Source organism: Erpetoichthys calabaricus, chromosome 7 (assembly GCF_900747795.2).
Source record: "Erpetoichthys calabaricus chromosome 7, fErpCal1.3, whole genome shotgun sequence".
NCBI classification, from domain to species: Eukaryota; Metazoa; Chordata; class Cladistia; order Polypteriformes; family Polypteridae; genus Erpetoichthys; species Erpetoichthys calabaricus.
Window position 1 is genome coordinate 118316689 of NC_041400.2, and position 16155 is coordinate 118332843.

At 37.4% G+C, this 16155-nt stretch overlaps 1 protein-coding gene across 2 annotated transcripts in view; it reads left to right on the forward strand.

Moving 5' to 3' along the window:
* Positions 1-16155, forward strand: part of mcc (MCC regulator of WNT signaling pathway) — a 596286-nt gene that overhangs the window by 232571 nt on the left and 347560 nt on the right. The gene's annotated exons all lie outside the window — the stretch shown is intronic.

Here is a 16155-nt window from a genome sequence, read left to right on the forward strand (position 1 = left end):
AGAGAAAAAAAGCAAACAAATCAATAGGGCTGTTTGGCTTTTAAGTATGCGAAGCACTGCGGCACAAAGCTGTTGAAGGCGGCAGCTCACACCCCCTCTGTCAGGAGCAGAGAGAGAGAGAGAGAGAGAGAGAGAGAGAGAGAGACAGAGAAAAACAAACAAGCACAAATCAATTCGTGCCCTTCGAGCTTTTAAGTATGCGAAGCACCATGCAGCATGTCGCTTCAGGAAGCAGCTTGCACAGAAGGTAGCAACGTGAAGATAATCTTTCAGCATTTTTAGACGAGTGTCCGTATCGTCTAGGTTTGCGAACAGCCCCCCTGCTCAATCTCCCTACGTCAGGATCAGAGAAAGTCAGCGCAAGAGAGAGACGGAGAAAAGTAAGTTGGGTAGCTTCTCAGCCATCTGCCAATAGTGTCCCTTGTATGAAATCAACTGGGCAAACCAACTGAGGAAGCATGTACCAGAAATTAAAAGATCCATTGTCCGCAGAAATCCGCGAACCAGCAAAAAATCCGCGATATATATTTAAATATGCTTACATATAAAATCCGTGATGGAGTGAAGCCGCGAAAGGCGAAGCGCGATATAGCGAGGGATTACTGTACACACGTACATTTGGTTTGCGTCTGCAACACACAGTGTACATTTATAGGACTTGTAAAAGTTACTGTCACGATCACGATACAACCCCACCCCACCATATCCCCCTTCCAGATCTGACTCTAGGAAACAGCGCAAGTACAGACGCAAACCAAGTGTGATCAAGAGTCACCGGTTCGATCCCCACTCACTCCTATATTTGCCGTTTTCAGTAGTAAGCTGCTCTTTTTGCGGGGGATGTTAGAGTGCGTGAGCTTATTCAGTGCTGCAGGATCAACACACATGTTGATCTTTTTTTCTTTCAGTAATAGTGCCAACATAAATCCACACCCGATCTGACGCTATTCATTTTCAAATAATATTGCATTAGTGCGATGATGTTTTCACATATATTGTCTCTTTCTTTCAGGTGTATAATAGGAATCACAGCATAGAGAGAAGCGTGTACATTGTAACAGGTACACATGTTGTAAATGTAGGAAAGATTATCCTTGCGTGTGTGTGAACTGTTAACATTTGAATCTGATGATTGCATATAGCGCTGAACTTACTGCTGTGTACTATTCTATCCTCTGCATGCCCTGGAGTACAAAAGAAACAGCATACAGCAACATGTAGGGACTGGCAAGATCGGGGAAAAAAAACACGCAGTCACTGATTACAAACCGCAAGATGTTATGCGAATGAATATGAATAATGTTGCATCCGTGCCACAAAGTTTTCCGAAATGTACTATACAGGTCATAAAACGAATAATTTCAAATATCATATATACCTACGTCTGTGTTTTTTTTGACATCATACACCATAAGGTGCACACTAATTCAGCATGAGCAGGAACACTCAATAAAACTGAATAAAAAAAAAATCAAGTGAGGGTGAGATACGAAGAAGGCAGATTCGCCAGCGTTTGTGTGTCAGCTTTTATCCCTCCAGATCAGAGAATATCCAGTTCCATTGTCTCAAAACACCACTCACATCTCCAGTTATTCCATTTCAAATAAAAAATAACAGCGTCAGATCCCTGGGGGGGGGGGGGGGGGGTGGGGGGGGGGGGCGGTAGTATGTACCGTGATCGTGATTTAGAGAGAATAAAAGTAAAAAAAACTGTAACTTTTACAAGTCCTATAAATGCACACCGTGTGTTACAGACGCAAACCAAATGTATGTGTGTACTGTATAATATTAACAAAAACGGCAAATATAGGAGTGAGTGGGGATCGAACCGGAGACACTTGATTACAAGTCAGCAAATCTTACCGCTACGCCACGGAAGCTGTTGTCTACTCTTTGAACCTTTTGTGAAAGTGTTTACTTGATCTTTGGACTTCAGGCTTCATACATTGTATAGTTTATGCCTACATTTTGTCATTTACTACTAAAATATGAAAAATGTTTCTGTTTTAAAAATGTGTTTACACAGATTACTGTAGAAACGGAACACACATGAAATGCGTGTGTTCCAAATAGCGATCTATTTCCACTCTAAAACTCAGGCACTTCAGTCACTCCCAGATAATCAAACAAGGCATGAGCTGGGAAAACTTAGTGAACGTTCTGCGGCGGTGGGAGTGGAATAGCCGGCTGCTTGCTGCTCATGTTAATCGGCACATTTAGAAGACAAAGGAGAGGTGAGAACAGTTTTAAGGTGGGCCGGAACTACGAGTTTTTTTTGTAGACTCTGGTAATTCTAGTGTTAATTGTCCCTAGTGTGTGCTTGGTGTATCTGTGTATATGTGCCCTGCAGTGGGCTGGTGCCCTGCCCGGAGTCTGTTTCCTGCCTTGCGCCCTATGTTGACTGGGTTTGGCTCCAGCAGTCCCCCATGACCTTGTAGTTAGGATATAGCGGGTTGTATAATGGATGGATGGATAATGGGAGTGCACCTTATCATAAGGACCTAAAAATCAAAATGAACACTTAATTGTCAGACGTGATCACAAAGGCCAGTAGCATGTTAGGTTATATACGTATCATGATATCGGGAGTACAAGACAAGGGAGGTTACGCTTAAAACTAGAATCCCTGGAACCTACGAAGAAACTCGTAATCTTGGGCCATCTTAAAATCCTTCGCACCTCTCCTCATTAGCATCTTTTTTTTGCAAATGAACACAAACAATTCACCACGCTAGTGTTTAGATCTGGCAGTGCCGTGCTGACGGTGTATGCACCCAAAAAGAAGAAGCCTTTGATTTGAGTTTTGCTATCTGTGAAAGATATTGCTGAAGGGATATAAGAAGACACACAAACGCTGGTGAATCATGTCTTCTCTGTATCTTGTTGTTACCCTGAATTTTTTGTTATTCAGTTTTATTCTTGAATAAATGCACACTTGTTTCGTTATACCTTTGCAAAAGTGTTTATTTTATATTCCAGTAACCACTGGAATGAGACTGAATCTGTCCCTGCCTCTTTTGTGCATACACACACACATTCCAAAAACATCACTATTTGAAAACACTATGCCATTTGAACATGAATTGTCAATTGAACATGTTTTTTTTTTATCTTGCCTGAACTCCGCATTATGGTCCATGGTAATTAAAATGCAGACAGACTTCTTCTTTTTGGGCGCATAAACCATCAGCACAGCATTGCCAGATCTAAGCACTAGAGTGGATAGTCTGATAGCGGTCACGGAACATTGTATCTTTGATTGCTGGTGTAACAAATAGTTCTGAGCAGGCATCAGCCACAGCACTAACTGTGGTCATTGCTGCTCTTGTGAAAAGACTGGAGATAAGCCCAAAGCCTCCCTGATGAATTGGGACTTCAGACTGCTTGGGGTGAGGCTCATTCTAGGCAGGCTTGGAAGGACTGACTTGGCTTGTAAATCTTTTAGGTGTCCTCATTGATGTGCACTCAAATTCATAAATATTTTTTGATTTTTCCAACATGTACATTCTGTTTATAGGGTTTATTTTCATTTATACTTTATTTGAAAGAGTTTAATTGTATTCCTGTCTTGATTTTTTTAATTACAATACACCTTGGACATGTTATGTGACCATGATAGTTGCATTTGTAACATCTTAGAAGATGCATTATAACTTTACTATGCCTCATCCCTTGGTGGATACTGTATGTATTGATTCTTTTTAATATGGCTAGCATCAAGTGGGCCCTAGTGCTAGGATTGTTTTCTGATTTTGGACTTATTGCCTGCGAAATGTCTTACCCTTTTATTCTTGGTTTCCTGATTAGTTTTGATTCCTGGTTTTGACCTTTTGGTGTTACTGACTAGACCTTTGTCTCATCAAAAATCTCCTGGTCTTATTAATTCTCACAATAATCTTATTCACTCCATATGTCTCCTAACAAATACACTTGCAAATTGCATGTGCTTCTTATGCATATGCATATGCTGGCTCCAGCAGCTTTGCAAGCCAAACCTGAGTTTACATCATCTCCGTACATCAGAGACTGTAGACTCTACAGTGTAGAGTAAGTCTCCCGTCTCCTCCAGTTCTCTAAAGGCTGTATTGTTTGATGCCTCTTCTTACATTATTAGTATCTCCACCCATTTCCAAGCCTGTCAGTGATGTAGAGGGCCAAAGCATATCCTAGCAGGAACTGCTGTGAATGGATCAACTGTCCATCGCAGCACACACTCATTCACACTTCCATAGTCACTCATTATCTAAATACAGATATCGTTTGGACAGAAGAGCTGGGTATGTGAAGAGAAAGTTACTTGAGATTTGAACATGTCCTGAAGCTTTGTAGCAGCAAAGTTGACCTGTACTATCATTTCTCTCTATTTGTATTGTTAAAATGTAAAACATCATATTAAGTAGGAGTCTTCCACAATACTTCAGTCATCTTTTTAAATTATATTAAGGTGTTCTGATTTATATTATTCTTTTTTGTGTATTCTTAAATATGTTACTGGAAGCTATTAAAATAAAATAAAGTAAGGTAAAAGTGGTGTTTAGCAAGTGACCGTATATATATATATACTGTATTCTTCCTCCAGTTTCCCACAGAGTCCAAAAACATGCTGTGACTTTGTAGTTCCTGCAGAATTTTAGTCATCCTAATATCTGGATGCAGGTTAGTTGCTAGTGCCCTGTAAAATGAAGGAAGGAAGGAAGGAGGGATAAAAGGATAATTTACTTGTGCTATGTGACATATAAGTATTGAGTATTTTGGGAAGTAAGTTTCTTCCTAGTAAATGTTAACTGCCATCCTCTTTTCCACACTGAACGCAATGAAGCTCTATTTCTACAACATCTTTCCCCTATTTATGTATTTTTTTTCTGCTAATGTAAAAAATTATAACTTTTGAGACACACTTGCAAAACTGTGCATTACAGGAAATGCCTCCGGTTGTTTAATTTTAAGCTTGACACATTGAGCCTAATGCAGATGTTACTCAGAAACAGACTGCTGTTCATCAAAAGAATTATGACAGAAGAGGAACCGAGCTTCCAGCTGAATTATTTCCAAGCTCTGAGATGTGTGCACAGCAGCTGTCTTTCCGACACACTTTTCTTGGTTGGGTGACTTCAGCTTTATTTCTGTTGAAGATTGCAAGACTGTACAATTCTTTTACAGGCTTGAACAAAAATTAAGGATGTCTGCAGTCTTATTTTGTGCCTCTTCTAAAACATATGTTTCCATAGCCTCAAGTAAATCATTTTTCAATAATGTCTTGATATATTTTTTTCCTGCAAAGGAGAAAACATTTAACTCTTTGTTTCATGAAGAAAAGTTCTTCTTGATATGGTATCAATGAATGGCAATTGTTTTCCTCTTTATAAATAACCACATGGCTTTAATACCACTGTGTATAGTTTGACCATTGCTTAAAGAAAGACAACTGCATAGGTGACTATTGCTTAAGATATGCATTTTGGAGCTTTTTTTTAGTAAAGTGAGGATGGTTTAGTTTTAAGCTTATAAATAAGATTTGATAGAACAACATGTTGTATACTTATGTATATCCTATACTGCATATTAATCAATTGAATGCACACGTGGTATCATGTTTTGCTTATCCATCCAGTCATTCATTCATTTTCTGACCCTCATTATGTGTTGTAATAAAGGAGAAAACGCACATATACACAAAAGAAACTCACAAGCATTAACTTAAAACTGTACGTATTTATTATGGGTCCTCTCTTTCCATATACTGTATATAGTGTGAACATTTTATGTAACTTTGGTGATTTTGCAGCAATGTAATGGGATATTTAATCCGGGTCCCTGGACATGTAAGATAGCAGTGCTAACAGATTTTTTTTTACCCTGAACTACTCATGTATGTCTTTGTGAAGTGGAAGAAAACGTGCAGATTCCATGCAGCCAGTAATAAGTTTGGCCATGGCAGCTAGATCCTTGGAGCTCTGAGGCAGCGGTGCTAATCCTTGTATCAATGTGTTACCAATGCGTGTGTCATGAATGCATGGTTGATTAATTTTTTGTGCATTTGGGTTTGTTTCTTTGAGTCAGTAGTTTTTATTTGTGTTGTTGTTTTGCAATTATTATAGCAACGTTCTGATTAGGAATACATTTATTTAACCCACACAAAGTCTTTAAGTGCTGACTCAATTCTGCAGATTCCGGGTACTTCTTAATGCAGTTCTGAACACCCTGCCTTTAGGTGCCCTTGACATCAAATGTTTCAGTGCTGATTCTAACTTTTGAAACAAATGACATTTAGTATGTTTTTAGGGGTTGGGAACAAACAAAGCATCTTAAATCTAACATAAAATCTATTAAAGTCAATAGGTCTGTAGCAGCTATAGATAAATATTACATTTGGAAACAGTTTTGTTTTTTTGTAAAGCTAGGATACTTTGCTAAAACCTTCATATTTCTCAGCTGAAAAGCTGGCATTTACAATGTATTTAAGGATTGTGAACAAACAAAGCAACCTAAATCCAGTGGAAAATCCATTAAAGCCAATGGTGGGTCAAAACTGACCCGTAGGACATTGCAATATTCAAAATGTGTAGCAATAGTACACAAATGTTTAATTAGGAAATGTTTTTACTTTTTGTTAAGTTGGTGTCATTTTTCTAAAAGTCTTCACAATTCTGAGTTGAAAATATGACATTTAAGATGTTTTTATGTTTGGTGAACACCCAAACTACCCTAAATCCATGAAAGTCAATGGCGACTCAAATTTCACCCAAAACGCAGAGCAAGATAAAAACGTTTTTGAAGCTATTCAAATTAAGGAGTGTTTAGCTTTTATTATTTTTTTTACTTTTTTTTTTTTTACTTTTCATTAATTCCATGAAGTATAGAAAAAGTCACAAACTTTCATCCTTAACACATGACTTTTAGTGTGATTTTACCAATTTTAAACACATTCAAGTTTGATCCAAAAATGTTGTGAAGGTTAATTCCTGATGTTTTCATTTTGTTGTTTTATTAATTTAAATAAATTTTTTTTATTATTCTCTTGTGAATGCCATCAATTGTGTGATTTGGGATGCAGCACTTTCTAAAACAGCGTGACAAGGGCAGCACACTTTCTTGTGTTGTAATTGCAATATACCAACTTCTGTGAATGTTCCAAATGATGACTCCTACTAAGAATAAGAATCTTATAAAAATGCTGTGGCACCCGGACGGGAGGAAGACAGGAGGAGGGCTCATTCCTCCTCCAGACCGCGAGGGGGCGTCCGCCCTGGTTGTATTGGGGGCCATGGGTACAGGGCTTGGAAGCCCAACCCTGTAGGGGCCCGTGGTCACCGCCAGGGGGCGTCCCCCTGCCTGAAGGACCCTGGACCCCAGTACTTCCACCACACCAGGAAGTGCTGGAGGGAAGAAGAGAGGGAACACCTGGAGTGCTTCCGGGAGGACAGCCGACATTACCGCCACACTGGGGCGTGTCTGCGGGATTGCCGGTGCACACCTGGAACACATCTGGATACAGGGGCCGCCTCCCTTCATTCGAGGCTGGAGTCGGGTGGAAGAGGACTAGGTGATAGAAAGAGAGAAGGCAGAGTCCGAAGAGGCAGAGTGGTTGGCCTGGACTTTGGGGAAGATTGGGGTTTGTGGCACCGTAATTGTAAATAATAGTGTAAATAAATGTGTGTTGGGTGACATGAGCGTGTCTGCCTGCCTGTGTCCGAGCCAGTCTCCACAATGCTTTCATTTGTTATTTATTTAGTTTGACTTCCTGCTCGTCCTACTAAATGTAATAGCTTTTAGTATACACTTTAGAATCAAGCAATGGTGGGCACCCTGCAGCGTTGAGAACATTTTTAGTTACTGTATGTTAAAGATGCATCGTGTTTTGTTCACTTAATTAGAACATTAGAACACTCTAGACGAGAACAGGCCATTCAGCCCAACAAAGCTCGACAGTCCTATCAACTTATTTCTTCCAAAAAAACATCAAGTCGAGTTTTGAAAGTCCTTAAAGTCCTACTGGTCTACCACACTACTTGGTAGCTTATTCCAAGTGTCTATCGTTCTTTGTGTAAAGAAAAACTTCCTAATGTTTGTGCGAAATTTACCCTTAACAAGTTTCCAATTGTGTCCCCATGTTTTTGATTAACTCATTTTAAAATAACAGTCTCGATCCACTGTACTAATTCCCTTCATAATTTTAAACACTTCAATCATGTCACCTCATAATCTTCTTTTGCTTAAACTGTATAGGCTTAGCTCTTTTAATCTTTCCTCATAATTCAACCCCTGTAGCCCTGGAATCAGCCTAGTCGCTCTTCTTTTCTCTTCTCTGGACCTTTTCTAGTGTTGCTATGTCCTTTTTGTAGCCTGGAGACCAAAACTGCACACAGTACTCAAGATGAGGCCTCACCAGTGCATTATAAAGGTTGAGCATAACCTCCTTGGACTTGTACTCCACACATCGTGCTATATAACCTAACATTCTGTTAGCCTTCTTAATGGCTTCAGAACACTGTCAGGAAGTCAATAGCTTAGTGTCCACTATGACTCCTAAATCCTTCTCATAAGGTGTACTCTCGATTTTCCGACCGCCCATTGTGTATTCAAACCTAACATTTTTACTTCCTATGTGTAATACTTTACATTTACTGACATTAAGTTTCATCTGCCACAAATCTGCCCAAGCCTGTATGCTATCCAAGTCCTTCTCTAATGATATAACGGATTCCAAATTATCTGCTAATCCACCTATCTTGGTATCATCTGCAAACTTAACCAGCTTGTTACTTATATTATACTCTAAATCATTTATATACTGTATATTAAAAATAACAGCGGCCCTAGCACTGACCCCTATGGAACACCACTCTTAACATCAGCCAGTTCTGATGAGGTTCCTCGCACCATCACCCTCTGCTTTCTGTGTCTGAGCCATGTTCAATAGTAAGGGAGTGAGTATGTGCATAGACTTCACCAAATGCACCGCTGATACTCATAGCATAGGTGTGTCTGTTTGAGAAATGTGATAGTGAAAATAATTTTATTCCGCTTACTAGATGAAATTCCAGTTTTTTCAAATAATTGAAAAAAAACACAAACTTTAAATTCCACACTTGCTTGTGAAAACTTTGATGTCAGTTGTAAACTTGTGCTGTTGCTTGAGTGTTTCATGATTGATTCGCTTGCATTAATGCCAGTGCATCATTATGTGATTTTTGCTCACACAAACGCTGAGTCTCCCAGATATCATAAGAAGTCTTGAATTGAAAGATTTTGTTGCCTGGGTGTTGACGATAGCTTTATTTCATATGTGACCTCAGCTTGGTTATTTACAGGTAAATTGCTGGAGTAACCAGCAAGTATGAAATAAAATTGTTTTCAGGGAAAATCTATGATTTATATAAACCACTGCTAAAAATGTACATAGCACTGCACAACTAAGAAACCTTTTGACAACAGTATTGTAAATATTAGCTGAGAAAGGAAATGAGCAGATTTGCTTCTGTAAGTTTAAGATGAACATACTGTAGCCTTGGAGATGCTTGCTTTAGCTTACTGCCTCATTGTCATTGCACCTTGCTTTAAACTATATTGCTAGTAATGTTAATGTTATTATTATTTGTGCTCTTGATTTAGTTGAACAGTGAGAACTGTTATATGTTTGACAGCTTTTAAAACTCAATAGATCTGCATACATTCATGCGTTCCATTCAGTGTAATTCCTATGACTTTTCTGCAGCTCTTAGAACATAAGAACAAAAGAAGTTTGACAAATAAGAGGAGATCATTCAGCCCATCAGGCTTGTTTGTTTAGCTAATAGCTAAGTAGTCTCAATGTCTAATTCAGACTTTTTAAAAAGTTTTTCAAGGTTTCTGTTTCAGCTACATGACATGGTAGTTTGTTCCAGATTCCTACATCTCTTTATATGGCTTCAAGTGCTCCCTGGCTTCACTTCCACTTAATATCCACTGTTGTCCTCTAGTATGTGAGCTTTGGCAAAATGTATACCCCAAAAAGTATTCCAGTGTCATATAAAATTGTTCTCTAAGGGGTGGTACTTTTTAAAATGTTGCTGTTATATATTAATGTGCATTTTTAAGACATCAACTTTGGTATTATTTAGTGTACTGAAGAAAAAGTAAAATTCAGTGTGATGGTACACTGTAATGGGCACTGTCTGTATATAGGGCACAGCTCTGTGTTTCAGATCTGAGCAAGAATTCCTGTTGGATTAAGCTTATGTGTCTTCTCTTATGTTCACGTATTTCTTCCAAGAACTCATAAGATTCAAAGGTGAGCTCACAGTTCCACTGGAGATTGAAATAGTTAAGGGCCATGCTAGTTCTTCTTGGAGAACTTGAGACGCTCAGCTGCATCTCACTATGACCCAGTGAAGAAGAGAGCTGTTGTAGAGAATAGATGAAAGGCATCTTTTAGCTTAAAAAAAGTTATTTTTTCAGTATATTTTCAGACCTCCGGGTCTGTATTCCTCTGTATTCTTTGTAAAATGAAAAGTACATGTATGTACATTTGTTTCACATGGGACCTCAAATACTTGGGCAGTTTAAAAATAGCAAAGATCTGGTTGAAATCAATTCTGCACTTCATGCAAGACAAATACTTTGTTGCTAACTGTGCAGCATTCAAGACTCTGAACACTTTATATATAATAATAATAATAATAATAATAATAATAATAATAATAATAATAATAATAATACATTTTATGTATATAATGCCTTTCACATGCCCAAGGATGGGAAAGCCAAATGTCAAAAAATAATAATCCTTTGTCCTTGGACAAGGTTCAAAAAAGGAAACCATTTTAATTTTTCAAATATAATATAACAGAAGCAAAATGTATGATCCTACCTGCCGCTCTGGTTATTGTGTAAACTAAATAGGAAATCAGTGGTTGTTAACTGAGTAATTGTACTTAGCCATTATAATACTCTTTTAAGTCCATTCTGCTTCATTGCAATTACAACTTATTTTTTGTATAGCGCTCTCACTGAGTGAAGATGCAGAGCGCTGTGAACAATTCTCTGTTATGATACAAGTATACATTATGCTAATTACTAAATACAGACGTGTTAAAACACACAGAGAATAAAGGTAAATCCGATTAAGCATACATGGAAACCAACAATACCTGTCCAGTAATTAATTTATGAACTGTGGCCAGCTGACTATGGAGATTGAAATTATAAAAGAGAAAGTCCTGGAGACCTCTACCAACAAAGAAGGATTAGTAATGGTTTAAAAATAATGTATTACTTAAATTTTTGTACAAATGACTAACCAACCGAAATGTAGTATACACCACTAATCAGCATTTCTTGTCAGGGTATTCTAGGCTAAATTAGTGAGTCTTCAGCCACGATTTAAAAGCTGAGACTGAAGGGGCATCTCTGATATTAGCAGGCAGATCATTCCACAGTTTAGAGGCCCTGTAACTAGAAGCTCAACCTCCCACTGTTATTTTATTAATCCGTGGAATCTGAAGTAAGCCAGAATCTTGAGATCTCAACATGCACTTTGGTTTGTTAAGTAATAATAAGTTCAGAAAAGTAAGAAGTGCCTTGACCATTTAAGGCTTTATAAGATAAAAGTAGGATTTTGAAATCAGCCCTAAACTTAACCAGTGTTAGGACTTGATAACTAGAGTTATGTATTTGTATTTTTTGGTTTGTATAATAATTGTTTTCAAGAACCAACACCTGTCCATTATTGGCCACACTTTGGTCAAATTACAGTTTGCAGTCAATCTAGCAGTATGCCTCTGGACTGTGGAGTTCAAGTCCCTTAAAGAAGAAACGTACACTAATGGCAGGGAGATCTTATTAAAGTCATACATACGGTGTCATTGCAAAGAACTGCACTGGTTTCCAAGTGCTATAAAGCAGTAATATTTTGTCATGATTTTAATTTCACATTCGTTTATTTTAAGCTTTATACAAATATATGGTTGACAACAATTAAAAAGTGGAAGGCGGGCTGAAGTGTTTTGAACTCTGAAAATTTGTGTTTTCACAGCATCGCGACATGTCCTTTGTATTAATTGTGTATTTCTATAATTCTTTTGTAATGTGCTGCAAAGCAGATCTTGATCTTGTGTGTGTCCAGATTATTAACAACAAACAATGTCAAGTTTTATTAAGGATTTCCGTTATTAATGACTATCTTTTATTTTTCAGCATAGAAGAAAGATGGTGAGATAACTCAGCTCCGTGGGTTATTTATTTTATGCCTTCAGTGTTTTTTTTTCATTGAATACTTAAAAATTACCTTTGTTACTGTAGTAGTGCTTATACTCAAGGAACATCTACTACTTGGTGCAAACTGATGGTAGTAAATTGCAAATATGTGTTCAACCTCAGAGTATTTGTATATGAACGTATTGTTTAATGTATTTGTCAGAATTGCGGTATTATCACCTGTATACCTTAACATTCCCATAAGATTGCTTTTCTTTTAAAGATGTTTAACTGTAGGACTCCTTCCTTGTATTTTATATTTGTAAACTTCCTAATTTGTCCTCATTCCTTACTACCCTAAATAAAAGCCTCTACTCTGTTGCTTCATACTCAAAAATTTACATCTTCATCCAAATGAATTTTCCAGACCTATTTTAATACAACTAAATGTAGCCTTTAACAATTTTAGTTAATGCAACAGCATATGGTGTATATAGTATATTTCAGTTAAACTGTCATCATTTTCACTTCACTTATCCTAATGATGACTGTGGTAGCAACACACTGGCCAGTCTGACCATGCAGATGGATGTGTCTTTCAGCATTACTGGGGGACCTTGGAGTAAACTCATGACTATTCTGAATCAACAGGATCAACTGAAGTGGTTTGGGCATGTACACAGTTAGAATGCCACTTATCGTCTCCCACAGGAGGTATCCAGGGCATAACCAGCCGAGAGAAGACACAGGGGCAAACCTAGTTAATGCTGAGGAGAATATGTCTCTCAGCTGGACCGGGAGTATCTGGAAATACAACAAGTGTTCTGCAAGTTAAAATGAAGTACATTTAGGACTGAAGCCAGGAAGAACTTCTTTACTCAAAGAGTTGTAACAGACTGCAGAGTCATGTAATTGAAGCAGAAACTCTGAAAACCTTTAAGATGTTTTGGGATGAGCTAGTGGGGCAACTTAGCTATTAGCTAAACAAATGAGCCTGATGGACTGAATGGTCTCCTTTTGGTGTTCAATTTTTTATGTTGTAGAGGATGTTGTTGAGGGTAGAGTGAGCTCATCATCCCCAGTCAGTGTGTTGCTGCCATGTCCCTCTTTAGGGTAAGCAGAGTGAAACTAATGACGATATAATAAACACCCTGTCTCACTTGGTAATGATAGGTGTAGTGCCGCAGTGGTTAGTATTGGTTTGTTATGGATTCTGTAGCTATTGTTGTATGTCTGGTCCACTGGGTTTCTTGTCTGTGTAGATTATTAACATTTTCATGTTTGTGTGAATTTTTGGTCTTTCTCAAACATGGGATGTTGAGTTAAATGTTCACTGTGTATTTGCCCAGTATCTGAGCATGTGCATCCATAGACAGACTGGTGTACAATACACTTAGAGTTAATTCCTTACCAGGGCATATTGCTGGTGTCAGGTTCATGGATTTCAATGAGTTAAAAAAATAATTTTTCTTCATAAATGTTTTTTGATGCTGTTTAGTTTACTATGTAAATGATGCTATATAAATTTATAAAGTCATTTCTTTTTCTCTCTTTTCTATGTGTACATGCAAGAGAAAAGAAAATAGCACCAATTATTACAACAAATTAGAATTAAATATCTGTTTATACTCCACGTTAGATTTTGCAATACCTTGTAATCAGAGAATAAACAAAATCCATCAGCATTTGCTTTAATTATTTCCTAAATTCACCTTGGGTGTAGTGTAATTGGCAGAACACATGCTAACTTAATTGCAGCAGTTTGAATAATAGAGTTACAGAAAAAAATGTTTAGAAAAAAAGAGGAGAGTTTGGCAGCTTTTGTTTATGTAGACAGCACCTAAAGGCTTGCGTAAAGGTTATGGAAAACGAAAATTAAATATTATGTTATGTTGAATATATATTATGTTGAATATATGGTAAGGCAAAAGAAAGAATTACATACAAGTCCAGAGGGACTATGCTAATGCTATACAACCAGTACATCTTACATATGGAGTGCTCTTTTGGTCCCATATTAGAATAAAATCATAACATCATTAAAAGAAATTCAGGGACAAGTTGCTAAACTGATTTCAGGGCTGTAGACTGTGACCTGCTAGGAAGGACTGAAAAGATTTTAATCTTTAGGCAAATGATGAGATGACATGAGAAACGTGTTTAACATCAGTAATGGATTCATATCTTACTTTAAAGTGCATGGGATCATGTAGTTAAAGATAAATTTTGCACAATTATTAGCAGGAGGTAGCAGAGTTAAAGATGCTAAGATTTGCACTGGGTCTGATGAGGAAGGATAGGATTAGGAACGAGTACATTAGAGGGTCAGCTCAAGTTGGACAGTTGGGAGACAAAGTCAGAGAGGCGAGATTGTGTTGGTTTGGAAATGTACAAAGGAGAGATGCTGGGTATACTGGGAAAAGGATGCTAAGGATAGAGCTACCAGGTAAGAGGAAAAGAGAAAGGCCTAAGAGGAGGTTTATGGATGTGGCGAGAGAGGACATGCAGGTGATGGGTGTAACAGAACAAGATGCAGAGGACAGAAAGATATGGAAGAAGGTGATCCACTGTGGCAATCCCTAACGGGAGCAACCAAATTAAGAGGAAGAAGGAGAATTTAGCAAGTACCTATTCACACGCAGAGAGCTTTCACACATGAAATAGGTTCATAGTACTGCATTTGGAGATCTTCAGATCTTAATTTTATTTTATTTTAGAAATGTTAGGTACAGTGAAACAATGAGCTGTGATACACTAATTACTGTGTTCACCTCAATGTATGTTTTAATAACTGGGCTTAAAGATTATGCTTCATTATGTAAGACACAATCTTGTCAAAAATGAAATACATACATTTCTGAAACATAGTTAAGATACAATAAGCAACACCTAGTGCCATACCACAGCCCAGTTTGGAGAGCTGAAGGCTCATTATAAGACAGTTACTCATATACTAATAAAGATATAAATAAATAGAATGGAGGTGGAGGCCTCCAAAATAATTATTGGCAACCTCTGAAAAAAACTTTGCACTGTTCCTCGTAAAGAAACTGTAGACAGTTTCCTTTTGAATTATCTAACATGGGATAGAATTCTTCCATTTGAGCAAAAGAGTCCAATGCACATCCAATGTAGTGTGGGAGTTTGCATTGAATTTATCATTTCACAGTGTTATCTCATCTGGTGTTACTCTGAACAATGGCATTAAATGATTGGTAATACTAGTAAGTCTGACACTGTCTTTTCCCCAAAATGTTCTTAATGTTTTGCTAGGTATTTGGAAGTGCGTTAGGTAATGTTGACTCCAGCATCAATGATTGGTTTTCCTCCTGCAGTCCAAAGGTTTGCTATCAGTAACAATGAATATCTCTGAATTATTTCACTGTGAATTTTTAAATGAATTAATGTTTACACTCAGGGCATCTTTCTGCTTTACAGAAATAGTCATGTAACATTGATGGATTGATATGTGTACTGCTTAAAAGTTAGGCTCCTGAAGCCTTTGATTAAAAGGGGAGGTTGAGATAATGTTTTTGATATAAACATTAAGAGGACTAGAAAATGAGCTAATTAAACCACACTGCAGCATTCTGTACCTAGCAGAACGGTTGACATTGCTATAATAGAAGAGGCACTTATGTTTGCCTCCAAGCTAAATTTTGACTCATATGACTGCCACAGGAAAGTAATTTCCATATTTTTCAGATAAAGGAGACATGTGTGTTATGACTAGGCAATCCTATAAATACTACTTTGAAGATAAGTGATTTCTTTCAAGTCAGAAGGTTAAGATTTTTTGTGTGTATGTGTGTATATATTATATATTATATATATATATATATATATATATATATATATATATATATATATATATATATATATATACACACAGTATATATACTGTATATTAGTCGGCCAAGGGAATATACTGGTCACAGAGGTGGTGTTGGGGCACTAACCGGGTCACCCTTTTTAATATTT